This window comes from Erinaceus europaeus, chromosome 7, assembly GCF_950295315.1.
Source record: "Erinaceus europaeus chromosome 7, mEriEur2.1, whole genome shotgun sequence".
Lineage (NCBI taxonomy): Eukaryota > Metazoa > Chordata > Mammalia > Eulipotyphla > Erinaceidae > Erinaceus > Erinaceus europaeus.
Window position 1 is genome coordinate 131,715,436 of NC_080168.1, and position 25,161 is coordinate 131,740,596.

The 25,161-nt window shown below is 52.3% G+C and overlaps 1 protein-coding gene across 17 annotated transcripts in view; it reads right to left on the bottom strand.

The window, feature by feature from the left end:
• The window catches only part of ANKS1B (ankyrin repeat and sterile alpha motif domain containing 1B), a 1,227,618-nt gene that overhangs the window by 154,675 nt on the left and 1,047,782 nt on the right, over positions 1 to 25,161 (bottom strand). Inside the window, exon 1 of one of the 17 annotated variants that reach the window (XM_060195612.1) lies at positions 4,851 to 5,123. The exons of the other annotated variants lie outside the window; for them this stretch is intronic. The gene's annotated coding sequence lies outside the window, so the exon portion shown is untranslated. Of the gene's footprint in view, positions 1 to 4,850; positions 5,124 to 25,161 lie in introns of those variants that run through there. 17 annotated transcript variants of the gene reach the window in all.

Consider the following 25,161-nt stretch of genomic DNA (forward strand, 5'->3'; position numbering starts at 1 on the left):
TAGTTTCGCATGAGTTCTTGGTGACTAATTTACCAGTAGGGTGAAATAAATAGCACCATTCATCGCAGAAGGACCAAGCAACCCCTGGGACACATCAGGAGGTGAAGCCAAACCTCTCCAGAGGTGAGGGGAGCTATGAAAAAAACCCCGATCTGAACCGGTTACTTTTGCGCTGAGTTCACAGTGAAACAAAGGAATGTGCGTGTGTGTGTACATGCATCTCCAGAACCAAGTGCCTGCCAGACAGCACTGCTTCACTGACTTGAGTTGGTACCAGGCTTGAACCTGGACCCTTGGAACCTCAGACATGAACACCTTTCTGCATAGTCATTATGCTATCTCCTTTGCCCCAGCTCCATACATGTGTGTGTGTTTGTCAACTCTTTTCTGGAGAAATAACTTGTGGAGGTAAAGAGAAACTTTAAAAAAAAAGTTTATTTATTTATTTGATAGGCAGAGAGAAATTGAGAGGGGGAGGGGAGAAGCTTGTGAAGTTCCCCCTGTAGGTGGGGACTGGAGACTTGAACTCAGATCCTTGTGCACTGTGATATGTGTCACCACCCAGCACGGACAAAAAGCTTATTTTTATGGTTCCTTTTCTACTTCTAGAAAAACAACTGTAAGTTGGTCACAGTACCTAGAGAGGCAATGAGGCTCTGACAAATGTCACACAGCACATTTGCAACTATGTGCAAGTTACTCTCTTACTTGAAATAAAAATCAGATGACAGCACTCAGTTAAGGTCACCAAAAAATCACTATTCTAACTGGAGCTGCTAACAGGCCAGGATGCCAAAAGCTGTCAATGGCCACAGAACCCGGCCTGGTCAGTGCTCCTACTAGGACCACAGAGCTGAATGCTGCGGCCAGTGTATCCCAGGCCGTGGTGCTCATGTGCCCACACTCCCTCCCACGCAACCTTCCCTACGCTTCCAGTGCAGCTCTGCAGTGACAGACGTGTTGAATCACGGTCAGCATGGGGAGCTGGGAAAATCTTAAAGTTGTCACTGACTTTTCTGGAGAATGCCTTTGGGGTTAGTTCTGCCTAGCTGGTGCTTTCAGAATCTTCATTCCAAACCCCCAAGAGACATCTCCACAAATGCTACTGTGAGGTCAAGTCTGGAGGTCTGCATGGAAACATCCTGAGAACATCCCACCTTTAGTCCAAGAGGGGCCTGTCTGTGTCTTGGTTTGACCCCCTTCTGTATTTCCTATTTCCATAGGAAAAAGGCAAAAAACCTAAAAACAAACAAACAAAAAAGAAACAACCCACAAAAAAACCAAAAACATCTAACAGTACATCTTTGCTCTCTAAATATCGGAATTATATGAATAAAGTAGTGCATAAGAGTAACACTTGAGGGAATTATCTTTGGATTTGCACCTAAACAAGCTAAGTATCCTCACAATTTTAAGGGGAAAGAATGAGTGAGCTTAATATTTTGATTTCTAAAAAAATAAAAAAAATCTTATGATTCCATGAGAAGAAAGTAAAAATCAGATGGAAAAGAATGTTTTTCATCTCCCACTAGAATTACAAAAAAGGTTAATTTTTACATGAAAATCACATCTGCATAAAAATAGATACCAGGAACAATTCAGTATTGACAGTTGCGTGGGAAGATCATTACACTCCCACAAATGGTCTTTCGCAAGCAAGCAAACTATTAGATATATTGACAGTGTCGCACTTTGAACCCAATCATTTTAAAGAAATCAAATATCAGTGGGAGAGTAACAACCTCAGTGGCTAACGTGACCTTTAACTCAAAGACGTCTGCGTGCCACAGTCTCCCCAGGTTTACACCCTCCTAGTAGATTCAGTGGTAAACGCCTGTGTTTTGTTACTAGTTACTACATAGGTCAGGAGATAATAGGCAGCTGGCTTGGAAATGTGGATCCTGTCCACATCCTGTGGGTTGCTGGAGGTCTCTAGGAGACCTTATATTGTGACTGCTGGTATGGGGAGCTGTCTGTGCTAAATCTGAGCCACTGCTTGAACTCAAAATGTGTAAATGTTAAGTATTATCTATGGAAATACAAATCTTTTACTTAGGACAATTAACAACTTTAATCAAGCAGATCACCTAATTAATTTTGCTAATTGTTCTTTCCTCCTGAGATATTAACTGGCTTGATGGGTGCTACTATGGCATATGTTGACACCAGCATCTGGTCAGAAACAGGGCCATCAGTAAGCGCCCCCGTGAGTGTCTCCAGATTGCCGGTGGCTCCTCTGCTGACAAGCACACAGCGTTCAGTCTCAGCATACTCCGGGAACATGTCTGCCTTCCGTGCAGAGGCAGGACAGACCTGCTCAGAAGTGCTTACTCAGTGCCTGATGCCGTGGGGGCGACTTGCTCATAAGTGGGAGCACACGTGCCGGCCTTTGAAGAGGACAAAACATCAGGCGTGATTGCCGGGAACGTCCTTACGTGCCAAAGCACTGCCCACTGCGAATGTCTGCTTAGAACAGTTAAAATAACCTCGTCAATGCCATGATTTCCAACTGTGATACCCTCACATTTCATATATGGGCAGTACATTTTTTTCCCCAAGATTGCATTCTTTAAAAAAAAAATTCTTTATTGGGGGATTAATGGTTTACAGTTGACAGTGAAATACAATAGTCTGTACATGCATAACATTCCCCAGTTTTCCACGTAACAATTCAACCCCCACTAGGACAGGCAGTAAATCTGATCAGAATTCAATACCTGTTTGCAAAGCCTGGTTAGACTGAAAACATTTAGATTATTAATAACTGCTCAGTGACCATCATTCTGACTCACTGACACATGCATGCAGCTCTGCTGCCTTGCTACAAGCTAGTCACTAGGCATTGTGCCATGATGCATCAGTGTTTCAAAATCATTTTAATGGAGACCAGTTCTCCAAGTGAAAGCAAACCACTGCTCTTTCTCTGGCTCCCCTTAGTAGGGCTGTAACAACAGAGGGGTCTCTCACTGCTCTCACAGGGACATTTTGTCACTTTACTGTCACTGATTAAGGGAAAAATAACACTGCTTCTACTCAATCACCATGGTGCACCAAGCTGTCACTTCAGTGCAGTAAAACTGAGCCTTGGCATTGAGCAACTTTAGGACAAAGTTCCAGCTCCTGTGCGAGGGAGCCTGGCTCTCTGGTCTTTTCCCCAACACCCCACTTCCCTCTGCATTCTGCAGGTGTCCCAAACAATGCCTCTGAGTGGCACCGAGTCTCCCAGGCAAGCAGCGGCACGGATACTTGGAATCTCTTTGGCACCAGTTTCTCTTTGCACCTCTGCCCGAGTGGGGCAGGCTCACTGCCTTCATGCCAAGCTTATTCTGGACTGCCAGGGCCATGCAGCAGGAGGCATTTCTGAAGAAGCTTCATGGTGGCACAATGCCAGCACCGGCCATCACAGCCCGTTGGCCACAGAGCCGACAGCAGAGAACCCAAGCCCCACCCGCAGCACCTCCCTGCCGGTGCTCATCTGCCGAGCACAGTACGGCATGTTTGCACAGGAACCACCCAGAGGGCTCCTCGGCTCTCTCCCTTCAGCTCTCCACTTCAACATGCACACGAACCCGCGCTATGGCAGACTCCAGGGAGAAAGCACACCACCCGGGGATGCTGAGAAGCCTCAAGTCACACCTTCAGGCCTCTGGCCCTTTCAGCCCTCTCTCCTGGGGTCTCACCAGATGCAAGAGTCCACTTGCCAATATCTGCCTTTAGCTAAGCGCCCAAGACTCACTGGGGACCTGCCAGGTTCACACGCCTCACTCTCTGTGAGCAGCTCAAGTACTTCTGTGCATGTGACTCCATTCCAAAAGGGACAGCTCCCCTCTCAGTGAGGGGTCGGTGACTGCTACTGGAGAGGGCCCACCTCCCAGACCAATTCCTGATGCAAAGCCTCCCTAAGATTCCTGTGGGCAGGCAGGCTGGCTTTCTCGGAGAAAGATAATGATGGTGATAAAACGGGGGCAGCATCCTTCCAAACAAACAAACAAACAAACAAACAAACAAACAAAAGCAAGACCTTATCTGGCTCTGGTAAGTTTTATCCTGGAGTAAAATTTCATCCACACTACAAGCGGAGCCCGGGCTTCTGGAGAATGCTGCCTGACCTTCAGGAAGGCGAGTCGCAGCTCTGCTGCTGGGCCACTGCTCTCCAAGGCGGAGCGGAGCGCCGCAAAGCCCACCTCCACTCGCCCCTGCCATTACCCGCGTGAGACCAGAGATGGATGAGAGAGGAGAGGGGGAAATACAGAACAGGAAAAGAGAGGACATAACCAATGCCAGCCCTTCCCCCAGTATCCTGCGGCTCCCAAACACACCTGCAGATGACACGGCTCGGTGTGGCTTTTTTTTTTTTCTCTCTCTCTCTTTAACATTGAAGATAAACGACATTTTGGACAATCTAGGCTTCCAGTCCTTTCCCACTTCGCACTCGTGGAGCCCCCTGACGAGGCGCGAGAGGCGGGGGACCCCCCCAGCCAACCACGATGACCCCAGCCCTGCTCTGCCAACTCCAGCCCTGCCCCAGCCCTGCCTCAGACTTGCCCCCAGCCCTGCTCCAGCCCTGCCCCAGACCTGCCAGAAGCCCCTGCCCTAGTCCTGCCCCCCCCCCCCCCAGCCCTGTCCCAGCCCAGCCCCAGCCCTGCCCCAGCCCAGCCCCAGCCCTGCCCCAGCCCAGCCCCAGCCCTGGCCCAGCCCAGCCCCAGCCCCAGCCCAGCCCCAGCCCTGTCCCAGCCCAGCCCCAGCCCTGCCCCAGCCCAGCCCCAGCCCTGGCCCAGCCCAGCCCCAGCCCAGCCCCAGCCCAGTCCAGCCCTGAGCAGCGCCCGGGGGACAGAGCAGCGGCCACTCACCCGAGCCCGCTGCGATTCGCCATCCGCGAGGGCTGCCCGGCTCCCGCCCCGAGCGCGCCGATGCGCGGCTGCAACCTGCGCTCCCCCGGCCCGCGCCGCCGAGCATCTTCCGGACGCCCCCGGCCAGCGCAGCGAGGACAGGCGGGGCGGCGCGGGAGAGGCGGGGCGGGCGCGGGAGAGGCCACCAGCCCGCAAGTGCGCTGCGCCCGGCTTCCCGCGCCCCCCCTCCGCTCCCTGCGCGCCCCCGGCTCCCCGCGCCCCCGGCACCCCGCGCACCCGGCACCCCGCGCACCCGGCACCCCGCGCACCCGGCTCCCCGAGCCCCCAGCTACACGCGCCCCCCGGATCCCCGGGACCCGGCTCCCCGCGCCCCCCGGCTCCCCGCGACCCGGCTCCCCGCGCCCCCAGCTACACGCGCCCCTTGTTCCCCGCGCCCCCGGCTCCCCGCGCGCCCCGGCTCCCCGCGCCCCCGGCTCCCCGCGCCCCCCAGCTACACGCGCCCCGGCTCCCCGCGCCCCCCGGCTCCCCGCGCCCCCGGCTCCCCGCGCTCCCCGGCTCCCCGCGCCCCCGGCTCCCCGCGCCCCCGGCTCCCCGCACCCCCCGGCTCCCCGCGCCCCCAGCTACACGCGCCCCGGCTCCCCGCGCCCCCGGCTCCCCGCGCCCCCGGCTCCCCGCGCCCCCCGGCTCCCCGCGTCCCCGGCTCCCCGCACCCCCCGGCTCCCCGCGCCCCCGGCTCCCCGCGCCCCCGGCTCCCCGCGCCCCCCGGCTCCCCGCGTCCCCGGCTCCCCGCACCCCCCGGCTCCCCGCGCAGACAGCGGCGCGTCCTCCCCTGCGGCGTCTCCAGGCCGGCGGGCGGCGCTGCTCACTGTCCGCGCTGCTGCGGGGCGGGAAGGGCCGGGAGGGCTCCCGGGTGGCGGGAGGTAGGTGGCGGGAGGCTCACCCGCGGGGCTCAGCGCTCGTTGCACCGGGTCCGGGGAGGGGCCGGCGGGGGCTGAGGGCGCCCAGCACCCGGCTGCCTGCGCGGGCCTCTCCCGCCACCCGGCGCGCATCCTCGTCACCATGGTTACCGCGCCTCGCCCGCTCCGCAGCCGCCCAGGTGACCCGCCCCCGTCGCGGGAGGGGACGCGGGTCCCGCCGCCACCTGGGCTGCTCTCCCCGGGCTACTGAGACGCCACCGCCAGCTCAGCCAGTGTGGACGGGCGCCCCTTCCCGCCCCTCCAGCAAGGGCCCCTGCTGTCCCCGGGGGTCCCCGCTGTCCCCGGGGATCCCCACGGGTCCCTGCTGTCCCCGAGGGTTCCTGCTGTCCCCGAGGGTCCCCGCTGTCCCCGCGGGTCCCTGCTGTCCCCGAGGGTCCCTGCTGTCCCCAGGGGTAACTGTTGTCCCCGGGGGTAACAGTTGTCCCCGGGGTCCCTGCTGTCCCCGAGGGTCCCCGCTATCCCCGAGGGTCCCCGCTGTCCCCGAGGGTCCCTGCTGTCCCCGGGGGTAACTGTTGCCCCGGGGGTCCCTGCTGTCCCTGAGGGTCTCCACTGTCCCCGAGGGTCCCTGCTGTCCCCGAGGGTCCCTGCTGTCCCTGAGGGTCCCCGCTGTCCCTGAGGGTCCCCACTGTCCCCAAGGGTCCCTGCTATACCTGGAGGGTCCCCGCTGTCCCCAAGGGTCCCCGCTGTCCCCGAGAGTCTCTGCTGTCCCGAGGTCCCTGCTGTTCCCGTGGGTCCCTGCTATACCTGCAGGGTCCCCGCTGTCCCCGAGGGTCATTGCTGTCCTCAGAGGGTCCCCGCTATACCTGGAGGGTCCCCGCTGTCCCCGAGGGTCATTGCTGTCCTCAGAGGGTCCCTGCTATACCCGGAGGGTCCCCGCTGTCCCTGGGGTTCCCTGCTATACCCGGAGGGTCCCCGCTGTCCCCAGGCAGTTCCCATTGTCCAGGGGAGTCCTACTGTCCCCAAGGCCTTCTGTCCCCAGGAGGTAGTGAGTGACCACCCCAGGGGCTTGTCACTGTGATCCAGACACCCCTAAGGTTTCCACCCAAACCACCACTCCCACCCATTGTAGAAAGTGAGTTTGGCAACGGTTTCTCTTCAAAATATGCACACTAAATGAAGTCCACCTGCCCTCAAATGTCAAGGTTTTTCTTCCATTTTTAAAAAATCCCCGAGTGGCGTTTCCCTGGCCACAAATGAACCGCCCGGCACACCGTAGCCAGCACCCACTGCAGCACCCACAAGGACTTCTCTGGGGTTTCCCAGCTCCGTGCAGAAGTGTGAGCACCCACTTGGTCTGGGCCAGAGGCCCACAGGTTCCTGCCCAGAATAATCCCGCACAGAGAGCAAGGTCTGTCTGTGAAGAACAGGGTGGAGGAGAAGAGCTTGAAGTGTATTTTTGGAAACATACGGCCATGACCAACTCTAAACAGAACCAGCCGCTAGCCTGCTGGTCAGATTCACCTTCAGTTCCGGAAAGTATACATTCAATACCTGAACGGCAAGGGACACAAAGGAATGGCTTTTTTTTTTTTTTTTTTTTTTACCTTATTATATATTTGACTTTTTTTTTTTCACTAGTGATTTAATAGAGGTTTACAGGAGTGTAAGACTACAAGGTTCTGTACCCCACAAGCCCAAGGATAGTGAAAACAAAAGAGTGGATCACCTACAAAAAGTCAGGCACTAGAATGGAAATGTGAAGCCATTTTATTTTATCACAGATAATATCTACTGGGTGCTTATGATTTGCCGGACATCTGCGAATTATTACTTTGTTTAATTCCCAAAACATCTAAGGTAGGTTTACCTCACTTTACAGATAGAAAAAAAAATGTGCAAACAGTAGCCATGAGATAATATTCACTTTCTTAAGTAAATTTAAAAAAACCTAAATGTCCACTAATTTGATCACGTTCCAATACTGTCTCCTTTTGTTAATTTCTCAGTGCCTGTGAAGTTGCCATAGTAATGCTATATTAATAGTATGACCTGAAGCCATGCAGCTACCAGAATGAGCATTTAACCATTTGGAAACTATGTCTCATTTACCTTAGGAGTTTCTTTGCCTTTTAGATCTTATATCTTTACACGTTTAAAAAAGGAGCGGGGGCGGGAGGGGGGGACGGGACAAAAGGCCAAGACCTGTCTTCTTGCATGAGGCACGTCTCTTTGGATTTGGGAGTCAAGTCATTTTGTTCTGTTTCTCACTCTGCAATCCAAACGTCAGTGATTTGAGCTGGAATAGGTGTTTTCTTAGCTTTGCAATCATGAGAAGGTTTGAAGAATCTCTTCCAGGGCAGCAGCATTCCCTGGCAAAAAAAAAAAAACAAAAACAAAAACTGGACTGTGGACGATCTCAGAGATGCCACTTGTTGGCTGTGAAGCACAGGTACTTCAGAAAACAGGTATGCTCCCATTCTGGTGCTGTGTTGAGTCATTTGGAGTCTATGGTACATTTTGTATTGGCACTATCTCTAGAGAGCGATGGAGATCTACTTCTCTCTAATTTGCTCTTGCCTCGTGAAACCTCTTCTTGAGAGGGTGCTAGGAGGGGGCGCCGCTGTCCATGGTGGCTTTCCTGGTGCTTCACTCAGCACCACATGGTCGTTCACACCCCACACACCACACACCTCAGTCCTAGGGATGCGCATTGACGCGACACTCATAAGACTTGGTGGCAATCTCCAGGTGCGCGTGCTACAAAGCTCTTATCAGTGTAGTCTATGGGGGACAGGAAAGCACAGAATAATTCACAGAAGAAGTATTTTTACTGTTTGGCAAAGAGCCTGTGTTTTTATCTGAAGTTTAAGAACATCTTTATGTTCCAAAACAGCATAAAGGATACAAGAGATCCTCTCCTGAAGCCCTGTCATCAGTGCCTGGAGAAGTCCGCTCACTTGCCCAAGGACCTTCTCGAGTTGAAGCAGGAGTCAAACCGTGGGTTCTTGCCACGTGCTCACTCCCCACGGCACCTGTGCTCTAGGATAACCCACGTCTGGGTGCTCTTTCTTTCTTTCAGTGGTTTATCTGCTTTTTTGCTAAAATAATCAGTTAAGCTCTAATATATATAACGTAGAGTTTTGTTTTTAAAAAGCAGACAGGGAGTTGGGCGGTAGCGCAGTGGGTTAAGCTCATGTGGCGCAAAGCGCAAGGACCGACATAAGGATCCTGGTTCGAGCCTCCGGCTCCCCACCTGCAGGGGAGTTGCTTCACAGGCGGTGAGGCAGGTCTGCAGGTGTCTGTCTTTCTCTCCCTCTCTGTCTTCCCCTCCTCTCTCCATTTCTCTCTGTCCTATCCAACAATGACAACAACAATAATAACAAGGGCAACAAAAGGAAATATATATATATATATATATATATATATTTTAAAAAAGCAGACTACTTTTAAAAAATGCAGTTCTAGAGATTAAACCCAGTCTTATGGATCCAACCTAGGTATCATTACTATTGAGTCACCTCCCTGTCCCAACACTTTCCTACCTTTTTTTTCTTAGAGTAAGTATGAGAGAAAGAGGGACGGGGAGAGAGACAGAGAGGGAGGGGGTGGGGGGGAAGAGGGGGAGAGAGGGGAGGTGGAGGGGGGGAGAGAGAAAGAGAGAGAGAGAGAGGCAGGCTGTACTTGCTATTCCCAAGTGCTCTCAAGGATCAAACCCAGAGCCTGATGTGGCAGCTGTTGACGGTCAAAATACTGCCCACACTACATCTTATTTTTGAGTGAGATGATTTTCACCTAAAGATGAGACAGCTTGGAAAAAAAACTCTTGTAGTACCAATTCCAACTCCTCTGCCTCACTGCCTGCCTCATCCAGTGTGAAACAGTCACTCCATTACAGGTCACTACTAACACAACCCTTCCCAACACAAGCTGCCTATCTAGGAACTGCAACTCTTCTGTGGCAGGACTAACGTTTGTATTCTTTAATTTATATGTTCTCCCTCTGCATTAAAAATTGTTCAAGGGACCATGTTGAATATTACAACCTCACAGGACCTCAGAGACAACGGCAGCTTTCCAGAGAGGAGTGTTAAACACAGATATGAGTCACTCTGTACAGATCTAGAGGACGAGAACTCTAATTATCTCTCCATTTGTTTGGAAGGGGTAGTATGCAGTAGTTCAATTCCCAGCTGTGGAACAGGCTAGTCGGTCGAGTGATGGCAGTTCATTTATTTATTTTTATTTATTTATTATTGTATAGAGAAAGAGAGACATTGGGAGTGGAGGGGGAGATAGGGAGGGAAAGGGACAGAGAGACACCTGCAGCCCTGCTTCACCACTCATGAAGCTTTCCCCCTGCAGGTGGGGACCGGCGGCTTGAACCTGGGTCCTTGTGCGCTGTGGTGCATGTGCTCGACTAGGCGCACCACCACCCGGCCCCCCGACAGTTCATTTCACAGCTGTCTGATCATAGCTGTGACTCAATTCCTTTTTTGGGGTCTCACGTGTCCATTGATATAAAAATGCCCGTGCCAACAATGGAACTATCACTTGACAGAGCTTGGTCAGGAGGAAGCAAGCTTACTACGTGCAGTGGCCTTTCTCCAGTGCCCAGAGTCCCAGGTACTTAAACACTAAACTAAGTGTTGAATGAAAGTGATTTTGTGGTTAATTACTTTACCAATGGGCGCTCATCTTATATAATCAGCTGAAAGGTCTCAGATGCAGAAAGGACACTTCCCAGGAGGAGGAGGAACAGGAGGAAGGAGGAGGCCCCCCTGTGAAGGTGATCCCAGCCTCTCCTGAAGAGTTGCCACCCTCGCCAAGGTCTGCCTCACAGGTTTCAGACACGCCTAAGGCCCCCCCCCCCACACACACTCACGTGGGCCTGTTCCTCAGACCCACCTTAGTACCCATCTCCTGCTGGTTCAGTCCCAGCTCTGACACTATGGTCAGCACCAGCTGCAGTGCCTGGCACATAACAGACCTTCCTGCTAACGTGCTAGTTAACGTGCTCATATCGGCCTCTTGCTGACCCTTCTGTTCATGTCAGCAAGGCCTGCATTCTGAGGAGAAATATCTCTGAGTTCTGATGCTTGTTACCATCAAGGAGAGTGGCCCCAGTGAGGGAAGGAGCTAGCAGTTTAGTGAAGTTTCCAGGAAGACGAGGGGAATGTGCTGACAGTTCTATCTGGGAACCACAGAGCAGGAGGGGAGTTCTGCAGATGGAGCGTGAAGGCAGTGCCCTGGACTGGGAAGACAGTGGCACTAAGCAGGCACTCCTCCCAGTGGAAGATCATAGACTTAATACCTGAGACTAGGAGACTCAGTTTTCATCCATCAGCCGTAGAATCCCCTCGTATAACACAAATTCATCTGCGGCCTTTGGACTTGAGCCAGCTGGAATTATTTACTGAAAAGAACTGCTTTTAGATGTTTGCAGGAAAAATATTTATATAGAAGAATGCCCAAGGAAAAGTCCTTCACCTGTATCAGTGACAGCCCTCCTTAGTAGTCTATCTTATTATCATTTACAACTTGCAGTTTGTTTGGAGCGGTCTTAAGCCAAGAAAAAATACTTTAAAATGGCATTACAGAGCAGGCATGATGCAAGTCGACTTCTAGAAGCTGCCTTTGTGGCTATGCAAAACTTGAAGTTGGAAGTATCTGAGATCCGTAAATAAGTTCAAGGATATAGGAAGTAGGAGACAGTGTAGGATGATGCTGTCTTTTGGCAATATTAAAGTTGTAATACCTTCGGGCCAATATTAGAAAAGTTCATGTTTTAACACTGATTTTATTTATTTCACATGAGATTGTTTCACATGATGGAGAGAAGGAGAAATCAGAGCACCACTCCAGTACATGCAGTACTGGGAGTCGAACCAGGAACCTCACAGATGCAAGTCCAGTGCTCTACCAGTTGAGCTATTCCCCACCCCTAAAATAATTTTATTTATTTACTTTGTATAAAGGGAGAGATATTGAGAGGGGGAGGGGGAGAGAGGAGAGAGAGAGACACCTGCAGCGCTATTTCATGGTTTGTGAAGCTTTCCCCCAGGACCAGGGGCTTGAACCTGGGTCCTGGCTCACTGTAACATGAGTTCTTAACCAAGTGAGCCACTGCATGGCCCATGGAAAGTACCTGTTTCAAAATGTGTGTTTATGCATATGAATATATGGACGTTCACTAGAGAGTTGTTCCTTGATACTTTATATCATATTCTTAGTTTACTAGAAAGTTGTTCCTTGATATTTTATATCATATTCTTAGTTTGAAAAAGGCCGAGAAGGGCCGGGCAGTGGTGCGCCTGGCTGAGTGCACAGGTTACAATGTGCAAGGACCTGAGTTCAAGCCCTTGGTCCCCACCTGCAGGGGAAAAGCATTACAAGTGATGGAGCAGGGCTGCAGGTGTCTCTTTGTCTCTCTTTCTCTCTATCTTCCCCTCCCATCTCAACTCCTCTCAGTCCTATCAAGTGAATACAAATATTTCTTTAGAAGGCAGTGATATAGTAATATGCCTTTGACGTCACACACTGAACGGGGTGACGAGGAAGATGAATTAGAAACAGACTATCAGTTTGTGACAGTCCTTTTCCTCTCTCTCTTAAATATTTATTTATTTATAATTGGATACAGAGAAATTGAAAGGAGAGGGAGAGAGAGAGAGAGGCAGAGACACCTGCAGCCCTGCTCCATCACTTGTGAATCTTTCCCCTGCAGGTGGGGACCAAGGGCTTGAACTCAGGTCCTGGCACATTGTAACCTGTGCACTCAGCCAGGTGCACCTTTCTAATAGGAAGATATTTCAAAACAAAGCTCTTGTAGAGGTACAAATACATAATCATGATATTGTGCAACATTAATTTGTATTTTATGTTGTATACAAAATTGAGTGATGGGGGCTGGGCACCTGGCTAAAGGCACATAGTAGTAAGCACAAGGACCCACACAAGGATCTGATTCGACCGCCTGCACTGCTGGTGGGAATGTCAATGGGTCCAACCTCTGTGGAGAACAGTCTGGAGAACTCTGAGACGGCTAGAAATGGACCTACCCTGTGACCCTGCAATTCCTCTCCTGGGGATAGATCCTAAGGAACCCAACACACCCATCCAAAAAGATCTGGGGACCTGTTGGGGCTCTTAACCACACTGACGGCTGTCACGATGCCAAGCCACAGAGAAGACGTCCACCCTAGCCTCAGCTGACACTCAGCGCCCCAGACTCAGTTTCAGCTGCCCGTAAGCACCTCATCCTGCTAACGTCAGCAGGCACAGAGCAGCTACCCAACAACATGGCAGGCCAGAGCTCGGGCAACCTGGCTGTGTCTCTAAGCGGCTGTGCAGTCTATAGTCCAGGCTTCCTGGGGTTGTCTGCCTCAGCTGAGCCAGGCCACGAGATACGGTGTTTGTTGCAGAAAAATATGGTCTCTAGCACATTGGAGAGGCAGAGGGGGGTCCCTGAGGAGACAGCACATGCCCAGGGGAGGCCAGGGGCTCAGACCTGGGTTCCAGTGTCCCTCATTCACTCCAGGTAGATACGGGGAGTTAGCTGTTCACACTGTTCTACCTCAGCACTGCTGCTTGCCGTTGCTGCTTGGCTCTTTCTTATTTAAGTGTTCTATTCATTCATTAGGGTAGAGACAGAGAAATTGAGGGAGTAGAGAGGGAGAGAGACAGAGACAGCTGCCCTGCTTCACCACTCGCAAAGCCTTCCCCCTGCAGGTGGGGGCCGGGGTCCTTGTGCTCTGTGGTGTGTGCGTTCAACCAGGCGCGTCCCCACCCATCCCCACGCTTGGTGCTTCAGGGGTGCTGTTAGGAGTTATAAATGGGTGTCTGCACAGACAAAACTTGCACAGGGAAGGGTGCTGGTCTGGGCGTGGAGCACACACACCACTGGGTTCAAGTCCTTGCTCCTCACTTGCAGCGGGGAGCTTCATGACTGGCGAAGCAGGGCTGTGGGTCTCTCTCTCTCTCTCTCTCTCTCTCTCTCCTTCGCTCTCAATTGCCCTCTCTCTCTGCAGTCAATAAACTGTTTTTTAGACCATCTTATTAAACAAATAAGGAAGGTGAACAAAATGGCTCACGTGGAGAGTGCACTGCTTTGCCATGTACTTGGCCAGGCCAGCCCATCACGCTGGAGGAAGCCCTGATGGTGTCTCCTCTCTCTCTTCCTGCCTCTCTGCCTCCTGTTTCTAAAAAAAAAAAAAAACCAAACAAACAGAAAAGGCCACTGGAAATGGTGGAGTCATGCAGGAATCAAGCTCCAGTGATAAGCCTATTGGTAAGATCAACAAATCAATAACCAAAGCATTGCTCAGCTCTAGCTTATGGGGGGCCAGGCGGGGGTGGGAGTAGAGTTGAACCCAGAACCTGGGAGCCTCAGGCATGAGAGTCATTTTGCAGAACCATTACAATGTCTCCCCCACACTACAGTTATAGTTTGCATTTTGTAAGCAAAGACTGGTGGGATGGTGGGATGGTGGGACATGTGATGGAGTTCAGAACTGCAGGCTGAGTGAGACCTTCCCTTCCTGCGTCAGTTCTTGGCTATCTCCTGCCCAACTCCGGCTGCCTGGGACCTGGCTGGCTCCTGTCCCTGCCTCAGCCCCTCGTCCCTGCTGCCCTTTGCCTGGGGCAGCAGTCAGGCAGATGCCGGGGAGAGGAAGGGAGGGCAGGGCTTGGCTGTCATTCAGTTCTTCCTTCCCTTCCTCTTCTAGTGGTGGTGTGGGGGGTGCGGGCTTGGCAGAGCCCCCATGAAGTCAGTGTGTGTGTGTGTGTGTGGGGGGGGGGTCAGGGCCTAAGTCACAACACTTAGGCCGACTCTGTCATTCAGTGAGACAGAGAGAAGGAAAGACAAGTGCCAGAGTACTTTCCGTGTGGTGCTGGGCTCGGACCCTTGTTTCATGCTTAGCAAGGTGCGGGCCCCGTATGCCGTCTCTGGCCTGTACATCACCCTTGGGTAGGCAGAACCACAGTCACCGTACCTCCAGCTTGGCTTGTCTCATTTAGGCCCAACAAAGGTACCGAATGCGTTCTGGTCTACAGAGTAACCTAGGAGTGACCCTTGGAAGGCTGAACAACAAAAGAAGGAAGAATGGGGCCGGTTGATGGTGCACCTGGTTGAGCGCCCATGTCACAATGCACAAGGGCCCAGGTTCCAGCCCCCAGTCCCCACCTGCAGGGGGAGAGCTTTGCGAGGGGTGAAGCAGGGCTGCAGGTGTCTCTCTGTCTCTCTCCTGCTCTATGTTCTCCTCCCTCTCGATTTCTCTCTGTCCCTATCCAATAATAAATTAAAAATTAAAAAAAAAACACTTTAGGGGCTGGGTGGTGACGTACCTGGCTGAGCACACACCACAGGGTCCCAGGTTTGAGCTCCCAGCCCCCACCTGTAGGAGGGAAGCTTTGCAAGTGGTGAAGCAGGGCTGCAGGTGTCTGTCTGTCTGTCTCTCCCTCTCTATCTTCCCCTTCCCTCTTGATTTTTGACGACCTCTGTCCAATAAATAAATGAAAAGATAATCTAAAGTATATTTTTTTAAAAGAAGAAGCAAGGTGAGTCCGTGAGGAGGACAGGTTGATTCCCCTGCTCCTGGCTGGACCCCCCTGATTTTTATGCAGGGTCCTGTGAACTGTGAGGCTGTCCACACAGGCTGCTGGCAGGGATGGCTCCTGTCTATGGTGGCTGCCCAATACCGGCTCTCTGGAGGGGCCAGAGCTCTTCACGACAGGCTCTCCTGCTCTGTGCCCACAGCAGATACATACATGGGGGCTCCTAACCTCTCTGAGTCTCCTTGCCACGGAAGCCAGCACCACAGCCCCACTTCTCAGCATGCAGAGCAGGGGGAGCTGTGTGACCTCTTTCGCACTAGCTGTAAACACATTTCGAGGGGGCCGGGGCGGGATGCACCGGCTTAAGCACATACAGTACTAAGCGCAAGGACCCACGCAAGGATCCAGGTTCCAGCCCCCACTCCCCACCTGTGGAGGGAAGCCTCACAAGCAGCAAAGCAGACCCTTTCCCCTCTCCTCTCAATTTCTCTCTGTTCTATCCAATTAAAAAAAAAAAGGAAAAAATGGCCACCGGGAGAGGTAGATCCATAGTGTGGCGCTGAGCCCCAGCAAGCCAAGACGTTTTGATGAGCTGCTTGTGGAGACAGCTCCCATTCCCCTGCAAGAGAAGGTTGCGTAAATGGCAGTACTCATGATAAGAGTGGGTGTGCACTGCTCCCAGGAGGAAAGAGGTGAACCACCAAGTGGTAAAGTCCAGGCTGTGGAGGGGTGAGAACTCTGGTGACAGTGCAGGTGCCTAGGAGGGTACACACACTGAACGGGTTGTAGGCTTTCTCTGTGTTGGGCTTATGCTGCAAGCTCCCATCCCCTTCCTGTCACCCAGCAGGGGCTGAGTGCCCTCTGGTGTGTTTGTTTGGCTAGCTGAGAGGGGCAGGCAGGTCCCTTAGAGGGTCCTGAGATCTGTGTCCGGTGAGAATCTGACAGCAGGTGTGGATGTGGCAGGAGTGGTGCAGACCTGCTGCTGGGTCTCCACTGTTCCCCAGCTGTTCCCCAGCTGCTCTTCAGGCCCTGCAGTCTGGGGGCAGGGGCGGGGGTGGGTCTCAGAAGCTCTGTATACTGTGGAGTGCACATTTTCCCATGAGTGTCACTCCAGGCTCAGAACAGACACCCGACATTGACCTTGACCACATTGACCTTGACCGACATTGAAAGCAGCCCCTGAAGCAGTAATTATTCAAGGGAGGCAACTTGCCAGCACAGTTGTAGGTGATCACTTCTGCATGCCCAGGGCAGGTGATCACTTCTGCATGCCCAGGGCAGGTGATCACTTCTGCATCCCCAGGACATAGAAACTAGTCTCCCCAGTTTACAAGTGAGGTGTCCAAGGCTCAGAGAAGCTAGGGGACACCTGCAGTTAATCACACAGCCACTCAGAAGCAAAGCAAAGACATGAACCCATTGTGGACACTAGATGCCTGTCTGTCCAGTGACATTGAAGCAGGCTGTCTGGAGTCCCAGTGCCACGTGTAGCTCAGAACGCCACGGAACCACAAGAAGACAAACTGACTTAAGAAACCATTCCATCAATAACAACAACAATAAAACAACAGGGAAACAGAAAAGGAATAAATAAATAAATATTTAAAAAGAAGCCATTCCTGGGGAGTGTGGGGGGGAAATGAGAACAAAAGGACAGAACAGAGCATGACTCAGCTGTCCCTCAGGTGACTGTCAGACAGTGACACCCAGAGGGGCAGGTGTGGCAGGCAGATGCAGACCTCATGTGGAAGACGGGTTGCCCCTGGTGCGCCAGAGCGTGGTCCTCCTCCAGCCACTGCAAGTCCGGAGGAGCGCGTGACTAATTGGCTCTGGCTTCTCTCTGCTCTGTTGATGCGTCTCCAGGCCTCAGGGAGCCGGAATCAGCTGCCGGCAGCCAATGGGCTTTGGAGCGTTCAGAACCAGACCAGGTGCTGATCCATCAAGCTAATTAGCAGTCTGTGGGGCCAGTGAGCCCGGAGGGTTTTTAACTCCTTGCCTGACAGACTCTGTGCCCACCTCTGTCTTTTGAACAAGGTCCAGTCAACAGAAACAGGAGTGCACAGGCATCTAGAATTCATGAGGAGGGAGGCTGGACGGGTATACGGGGCTGCTTCAGATAAGGCGGGAACAGACACACGGCACACACCCAGTGACTCCCCCACCCCATCTCTCTTCACTGCACTCAGCATTGCGTCATGCTGCACAGCTGACTGTCAGTGCACGGCGGCGCTCTCGTTGATATTGCTATTTACAACACACATAACAAGCAAAATGGGGAGTGAGCAGGAATTACAAGAGGGCAAGAGCTGGAGCTTGTCTGCACCTGAACGCAGTTGACCGCTAGGCTCTGCACACAACAGTGGAAGGACATCAGCTCTGTCAGGCGACACGAAGAGTGTGTCACAAGCTCGGGAAAATGGGAAGCTCACTCTACTTGGGAGTGAAGGCAACAGCACGTCAGGAGTAGAGTGAAAACTGGGAGACTTCCAAACCAACGTAGAAATCAACAGGGGAAGAACACACAGACTTTCACAAAAGTCTGTTGGAATAAACAATAGACCTGTCTGAACTGGCTGTAAGTAGCGCCTCTAGTCTGGACGTGATGACCAGGCAGAGAAACAGAACTGACCGTCCATGCAGCCAAGCACATGGCCCATGTCTTAATGCAGTGGACACAAGAGCAGCCACTGTGTTCAGTGCTTCTGCTTTATCACACACCCAGGAGCCTCCAGTGCGGCAGAACCAACTCACGGTCTGGAGGTATGAAATGACAGAGGGGTGTCCTCATCCCTGAAGTCACCAACACTGAAACTCTGGCAGACGCCTCAGGACTGAGAGGTGACATGTACGGTGACGTCTGCACGAGCTCTCGGTCAACATCTGGATGCTCGAGGAAGGGCCGCGGGATCCCCTGCCACCACCATCTGGAGGTCAAATTCCTGCAGTAAGTCTCCCCTGAGCCATGATACCTTACTGGTATTCTATTCACGGCGAGATCCGAGCTGAAATTTCCTTGGACTGTTTACTAGAAAACTGTTCACTTCTTGATTCCGGGTTAAAAAAAAAAAATGGATGCCTGCCTCCGTGAAGAACAGCTGTCATTCGTAGAGACTGAGAGTCAAGATGACGATGAAGCTCAGATGTTCCAGAGTCTGCTGGGACCTCAGGAAAGCACTGCACAGCCTGGGTGGGCTGATGTCCGACTGTCACGGACACTGCTGCCCCCAGAGAATCAGTCTGCACGCTGAGCTTACGGGCACAGATCTCTCCCCAAACCATCACTGAGGGAAAAGACTCACCGTGAGTGGTTCCTTAGCAGGAAGGGGGCGCGTGTTGGGTCACTTTTGCTGTAAGAAATTAATGCGCTACCCTGGACTATAATTAATCTTGGGATTGTGTCTTTTACAGACGACAGCAGTTTTCCCAGGGCCAATGAGTCATTGGATCCAGGCCAAACGATAATTCTCCGTAATGATTCCCACAGTCCTGTGTGTGTGAAGCAGATGAGGTCACACATCTGCTCTGTGGCCATTGAGTTCTTTGGTCCTGTCCTAGAAAAGCAACTTTACTCCCTCCCTCCCTCCCTCCCTCCCTCACCCATGGCCTCTCTATGGTTCAGTCAGAGCTAACCTCCAGCGTTTCCTGCCCAAGTCGCTTTTGGTATTAAAAGAAGAATATAGTTCTGACCTTCTCTCCTGTAGCTTCAGCTCTGGCCTCTGCTTACTTGCACCCTTTAATTTTTTTTTTTTTAGTGATTCATTTATCTAGTTATTTACATAAGATACTAAGAGAGGGGCCAGGTGGTGGCACACCTGACTGAGCGCACATGTTACAGGGCACAAGGACCCCAGGTTCAAGCCCCCAGTCTCTACCTGCAGGGGGAAAGCTTTGCAAGTGGTGAAGCAGGGCTGCAGGTGTCTCTCTGTCTCTCTGCCTCTGTATCTCCCCTTCTCCCTTTAATTTCTGGCTGTTTCTATCCAGTTAACAAACATAGATAATAATAACAATAACAAGATAGATTAAGAGAGAGAGGTTGGTCCATGGCTCAGTTCTACAAGTCCTGTGCTCTCACCACTGAACTATTCTTTGCTTCACGCGAACCCGCTGATTCAGTCTCCTGGATGCCCTCAGTGCTGTTGCTGTGAGACTCTCTCTGCTATTTATTGGTTCTCTGCTTAGAAAACATTCCTCTGCTGTGTGTCACCTTCTGCTGACAGCTTCCTCTGACAATAGCAGGGAGCACAGCTTGTCTGGTACTGGGACACCTGGGAGTGCTTTACACTGAGTTCTCACAGGGCCTTACCAAGGAAGTACTAAGACTCCATTCTGTAGAGAGAGAAACTCAAAGGCAGAGAGGTTAAGATATGTACTCAAGGGGGTCGGGCAGTAGCACAGTGGGGCACTAGGATCCTGGTTCGAGCCCCCGGCTCCCCACCTGCAGGGGAGTCGCTTCACAGGAGGTGAAGCAGGTCTGCAGGTGTCTGTCTTTCTCTCCCCCTCTCTGTCTTCCCCTCCTCTCTCCATTTCTCTCTGTCCTGTCCAACAACAATGACATCAACAACAACAACAATAATAGCTACAACAATAAAACAACAAGGGCAACAAAAGGGGGGAAAAATGGCCTCCAGGAGTAGGGGATTCGTGGTGCAGGCACTGAGCCCCAGTGATAACCCTGGAGGCAAAAAAAAAAAAACAACAAAAACACAACAAAACAGAACAAAGAAATGCACTCAAGGTCGCCATCTAGTGGCGGAGCTGAGATTTTAAGCCAAAGTAGTCTGGTTGCAGAGTGTCTGGTCCTCTCCAGCACTGGAAGCATCAAGATGCCCCAGGACTCAGATGCTCGTCAGAAACAGGCCCTGCTCTGCGGCCATGCCTGTCCCCTTACCTTTCTGTGCTCGCTGGCTCCAAGACTCAGTACTGGGCTGGGTGTCTTTCTTCCTTCTAGAGCTCCGGCTCCAGCTGCCCCATCCGGGCCCCATACAGAGAGCTCTGGCTCCAGGCTTTGACCCGGGAGCATGCAGGCAGGCAAGGCTTCCGGTGGCTGAATTCGCATGTATCAAGACGGACGTGGGTGGACTCTGGTGCCGAGAAGCCTCCACTGTGCCACTCTGCTTCCTAGCAGCACAAGCAGGTGAAAAGCGAAAGAGCTCACAGATCCTGGGAGGCCCACGCAGGTGCAGAGCTCTCATTCAGAAAGAAGCAGCGTTACTGCAGCTCAGCGTTGCCCGGTCTTGATGACTGGGGTTCCACTGGGGTCCGAAGAGCCTTACACCAGAAGGGCCCTTGGAAATCACAAACTGGTGGTCCCCAGTAGGTGTTGGCACTAATCATATTTGCTTCTGTTTTATGAGACCACTGTTGGCGAGCCTTGTCCTCCTCTTAACATTTTTTAGTGAAAAAGAGAGACGGAGAAGAAGGGGAAGGGAAAGGGAGGAGGAGGAAGGAACTGGAGCACTGTTCTGGTGCTGTTGGGGATGGCATGGGGCTCTCAGGCTTGAGGTCACCACGTCAGCCACTGTCAAGTCCGGGTTGAGTGGCAGTTACCTCTCCCGTCACCCACTGCACCCTCCGTGGCACCCACCCAATCCTTCCAGGCTTGTCAGCGCAGACACCTGATCTTGTCCAACCCACAGTGGTCCCCTTTCACAGTGAGACTTCTCAGATTTCTCTCTGGGGTCTGATTCTCTTTGACTCGCTCCACACCTTCTACTGGTGCGTTAAGGTGACCCCAACCTCCATTGTTCCAAGTCCACTTCCCAAATCTCCTTTTCTGGGTTTCTCTTCACTGGCTGGGTGACCCTGCACAATCCAAGGCCTTGAAGGCTGCCAACAGGTTGGCACTTGGACCCAGTGCCCTTCTCCCACCCACTCCATTGTCTGGTGGCTGTGTCCAACTTAACGCCAAACAAACTCCTCCCTTCTTTCTGCTCATACACTTAATTTTATTTGATAGGACAGAGAGACACATAAAGGGAAGGGAGACAGGGAGAGAGACACACTTGTAGCCCTGCTTCACCACTTGTGAAGCTTTCCCCCTGCAGGTGGGGTTGGGGCCTTGAACCCAGGTCCTTGTGCTCAGGAACATGAGCACTTAACCAGGTGCACCACCGCCTGGCCCCATGAACTCCTTCTTTCCACCTGAAATCTATTCTTCCTCCGCATCTCAGCTAAGGGCCTACCTGTCTTGGCAGCTGTTTCAGACCAGAATGTCCAGGGTCACCCCTCACCATGGCCCTTTTCCTGGTAATGTCACCTCAGAGGCCATGGAGTCACTCTTCTCCCCCACCCTACAGAGTCCCCATTCCTGCAGTGTCCCCGTCCCTGCAGTGTCCCCGTCCCTGCAGAGTCAAGTCAAGGAAGTTTTCCTTGCAGTGGACACTGGCCTTCATGTCTCACCCTCTGTGCGATTCCCTCTCTGGCCATTACCTCTATGACCCCTTTGAACTACTGTCCCCTTGCTGATCTGCTCAGTCACACTGGTCTGTCTGTCTGTCCACTGAACTCGCTAAAGAAACCCTACCTCTGGATCTTTGCACTTTCTGTTCCCTCTGCCTGGCGCATAATACCCCCTCCCCCCGCAACGGACCCCCCTAAAGGCCTCCACTTTGTAGGCATCTGGATGGGTTACTCACTCATTCCTTCTCTCTTTCTAATTTTTACTAGATAGGACAGAAAGAAATGGAGAGGGGAGGGGAGAGAGAGTGGGAGAGAGACAGAGAGACATCTGAACACTTGCTTCACTACTCGTGAAGCTTTCCCCTGCAGGTGGGGAACAGGGTTCAAACCCTGGTGCTTGTGCTTGGTAACATGTGCACTTAGCGAAGTGTGCCACCGCCCACAGCCCCTGCTCACACCCTTTATAGATGCACGTCTCACCAAGGTTTTCCTAGCTGCCATTGGCTTATTTATTTATTTATTTATTTATTTTTGATGGTGGAACCCCAACATTTATTCAGTGAGCTGAATATTGATAGGAATGGGGGTTTAAAAATGTATCTCATGGGAAGGTAAGAGGTTATATCCATGTTAAATGCCCCCCTTTTAAGAGTGTGCCCAACGCCTCTTTTACTTGTCTCTAAAGCACTTTATCAGCCTTTCACATCTTATACACTTTTCTTATTTTGTCTTTTCCTACTAGAGCATCAGCTCAATGAAGGCAGGGACTCTTGCCTCTGTGATCATATTGCCAGCAGGTGGGTTTTCCTCAGCACATAGTAAGAGCTTGTTAGGGACTGAGTCGTGACTATCCCAAACAGGCTGGGGGATGGATCCACCTGCCAACACCCATGTCCAGCAGAGAAGCAGTGACAGAAGCCAGAACTCCCGCCTTCTGCGCCCCATAAAGATTTTGGTCCAGACTCCCAGAGGGGGAGAAACATTAGGGCAAGACGACCAGAGGGCTCTGAACTGCAACTCCATCAGGACCCAGAGAGAGAAGATGAAAAAGGGAGGGTCATTCAGAAGTAGGTGTAGGTGTAGGTGTGACTTATAAAGGAAGGGAAAGCAGGACCATAGGAAAAAAAGGGCAACTTCATCCGCACTAGTCCAGCCTTTAGGTCCATGATTGGTCAACAGTTTGTTTGGCTTTGTATGTTAACTCTCTTTTCAGCCACCAGGTTCCAGATGCCAGCAGGATGTGACCAGACTTCCCTGGACAGACAACCCCACCAATGTGTCCTGGAGCTCTGCTTCCCCAGAGCCCTGCCCCACTAGGGAAAGAGAGAGGCAGGATGGGAGTATGGATCCACCTGTCAACGCCCATGCTCAGCGGGGAAGCAATGACAGAAGCCAGACCTTCCACCTTCTGCATCCCACAATGACCCTGGGTCCATGCTCCCAGAGGGATAGAGAATGGGAAAGCTATCAGGGGAGGGGGTGGGATACGGAGTTCTGGTGGTGGGAACTGTGTGGAGTTGTACCCCTCTTATCCTATGGTTTTGTCAATGTTTCCTTTTTATAAATAAAAAAATTTAAAAAAAGAAAAAAATGGGCAAATCTATAAAAATCTAGACAGATAGTTGTAGAAATAATAGTCGACCCATATCATTGACCTTGGGAGAACTGCTGTAGCTTCCAGTGGAAGGAATGGGGACACAGAACTTTGGTGGTGGGAACAGCAATTATAGCCATCATCTGATAATTTTGCAGATCAATATTAAATCATTAATAAAATTAAAATTAGAAAAGGGATCATGACTACCCCAGCTTCCTCCACCCCCACCAGCTTATAGGCTGAAGCTTCCGCTCCCACCATATTAGAACAGGCCCTTGCTTGCACTGGTAAAAATGTGGAGGAGGGTGAGCCGACTCCAATTTAACTGGTGTCCTTCTGAAAGGACTCTATGTGTGAGAGAGAGAGAGGCAGTGAAGAGTGGGCGAGCACAGCGTGAAAGGAAGGGGAGGGTCTGTGAGGCACAGAGGCCTGGAGCAGACCCTTCCCTAAGGCCCTGGGAGGGACCTGAGGTGGCAACACCTTGACTCCAGCCCTCTTGTCTCTGGAGCCACGAGAGGGAGTCTGGTTTGTGCTGCCTTTGCCATCCTAGCAAAGTGACACAGCACTCACAGTGAGATCAAAGTGGATCAAAACACTTAAGTTTAAAGTTTCTTCTTTTAATCTTATTTATTATTTGATGGGGTCAGAGAGAAATTGAGAGGAAAGGGGGAGATAAAGATGGAGGGAGGCACAGACATCTGCAGCCCTGCTTCTCCTGCAGATGGGGACCAGGGGCTTAAACCCAGGTCCTTGTGCACTGTGATGTGTGCACTTTAACCAGGTGCGCCACTGCCTGGCCCCTCGTGAAAATACTCTTACAGAGGTCATAGGGATGGGGAGGCAGGTCTGCGAGAGGAAGCCACTCCAGGTTCAATCCCCAGGCACAGCCAGGTGCCAGAGCTCAGCAGTACTCTGGCCTCTTCTTCACAAAAATAAACATATTATGAGAGTCCTATTTGAAAAAGAAAAAATGCATAGGCAACTGTTTACAGTGAGAACAAGGGAGGCCCAGTGAGCTTCTGTTGCTTGCCAGGACAGTGGGGATCAGGCAGACCCACTCCCAGCCTGCGCTCTGCCCTGTCAACATCCCAGTGGCCACGTCTGGCCATCACCGCTGTCTGTCCTGCCCACGCTGGACAGTGCTGTGGTGGGAGCGCTGGACCACGCCCCCATCTTCAGTGCCACTTTCTGCTTTCCTGCTGGAAGCCCACCCTGTCCCCACTCTACGGGTACCAGAGACGTGGCCATTCCTTTGCTCACCGAGCGTCTTCATCTCTCCGAGGAAAACCCCATGCGTGACTCTTCCGTTATCCAGGCAGGATCACAGATGGCCGTCATCACTGCCTAGCCACCGAACCACGGGAGCAAGCCAAGCACTAGAGTAGACAGTCAGCTCAGGCAGTGGCTGGCCCAGAAGAACCTCACAATGAAATTGGCTTCCCGCAGTGCACGCTCCCACACTGAGAAGAGCCTCTCTCCCCCTAGCCTGCCACGGTCAAGGGGAGGCGATGGGAAAGGCAAGGAGAGGTGGCCACCTGGAGACACCCCCCCCCATGCGGGATGGAATGATGGCGTCTGCTGGGGTGGACAGGATCGGAGTCGTGCATGACACTGGGTGATGCCCAATCACTGACGGCACAGAGTGGAGTGCTGGGTGAGACGGTTTTGCTGAAACACACACGTGCTGGGGCTCATGTGGAGTGGCTCCAACCAAGGGGGTAAGCCTCCGACCCTCCCTCACCAGCTCTAGTGGCTGCGTGAATTAGAGAGAGGCATCGGGAGATATTCTGGAATGAACAGCTATTTATTTGAAGATGGGTACAGGCTTTTATACTGAGTTAAACAA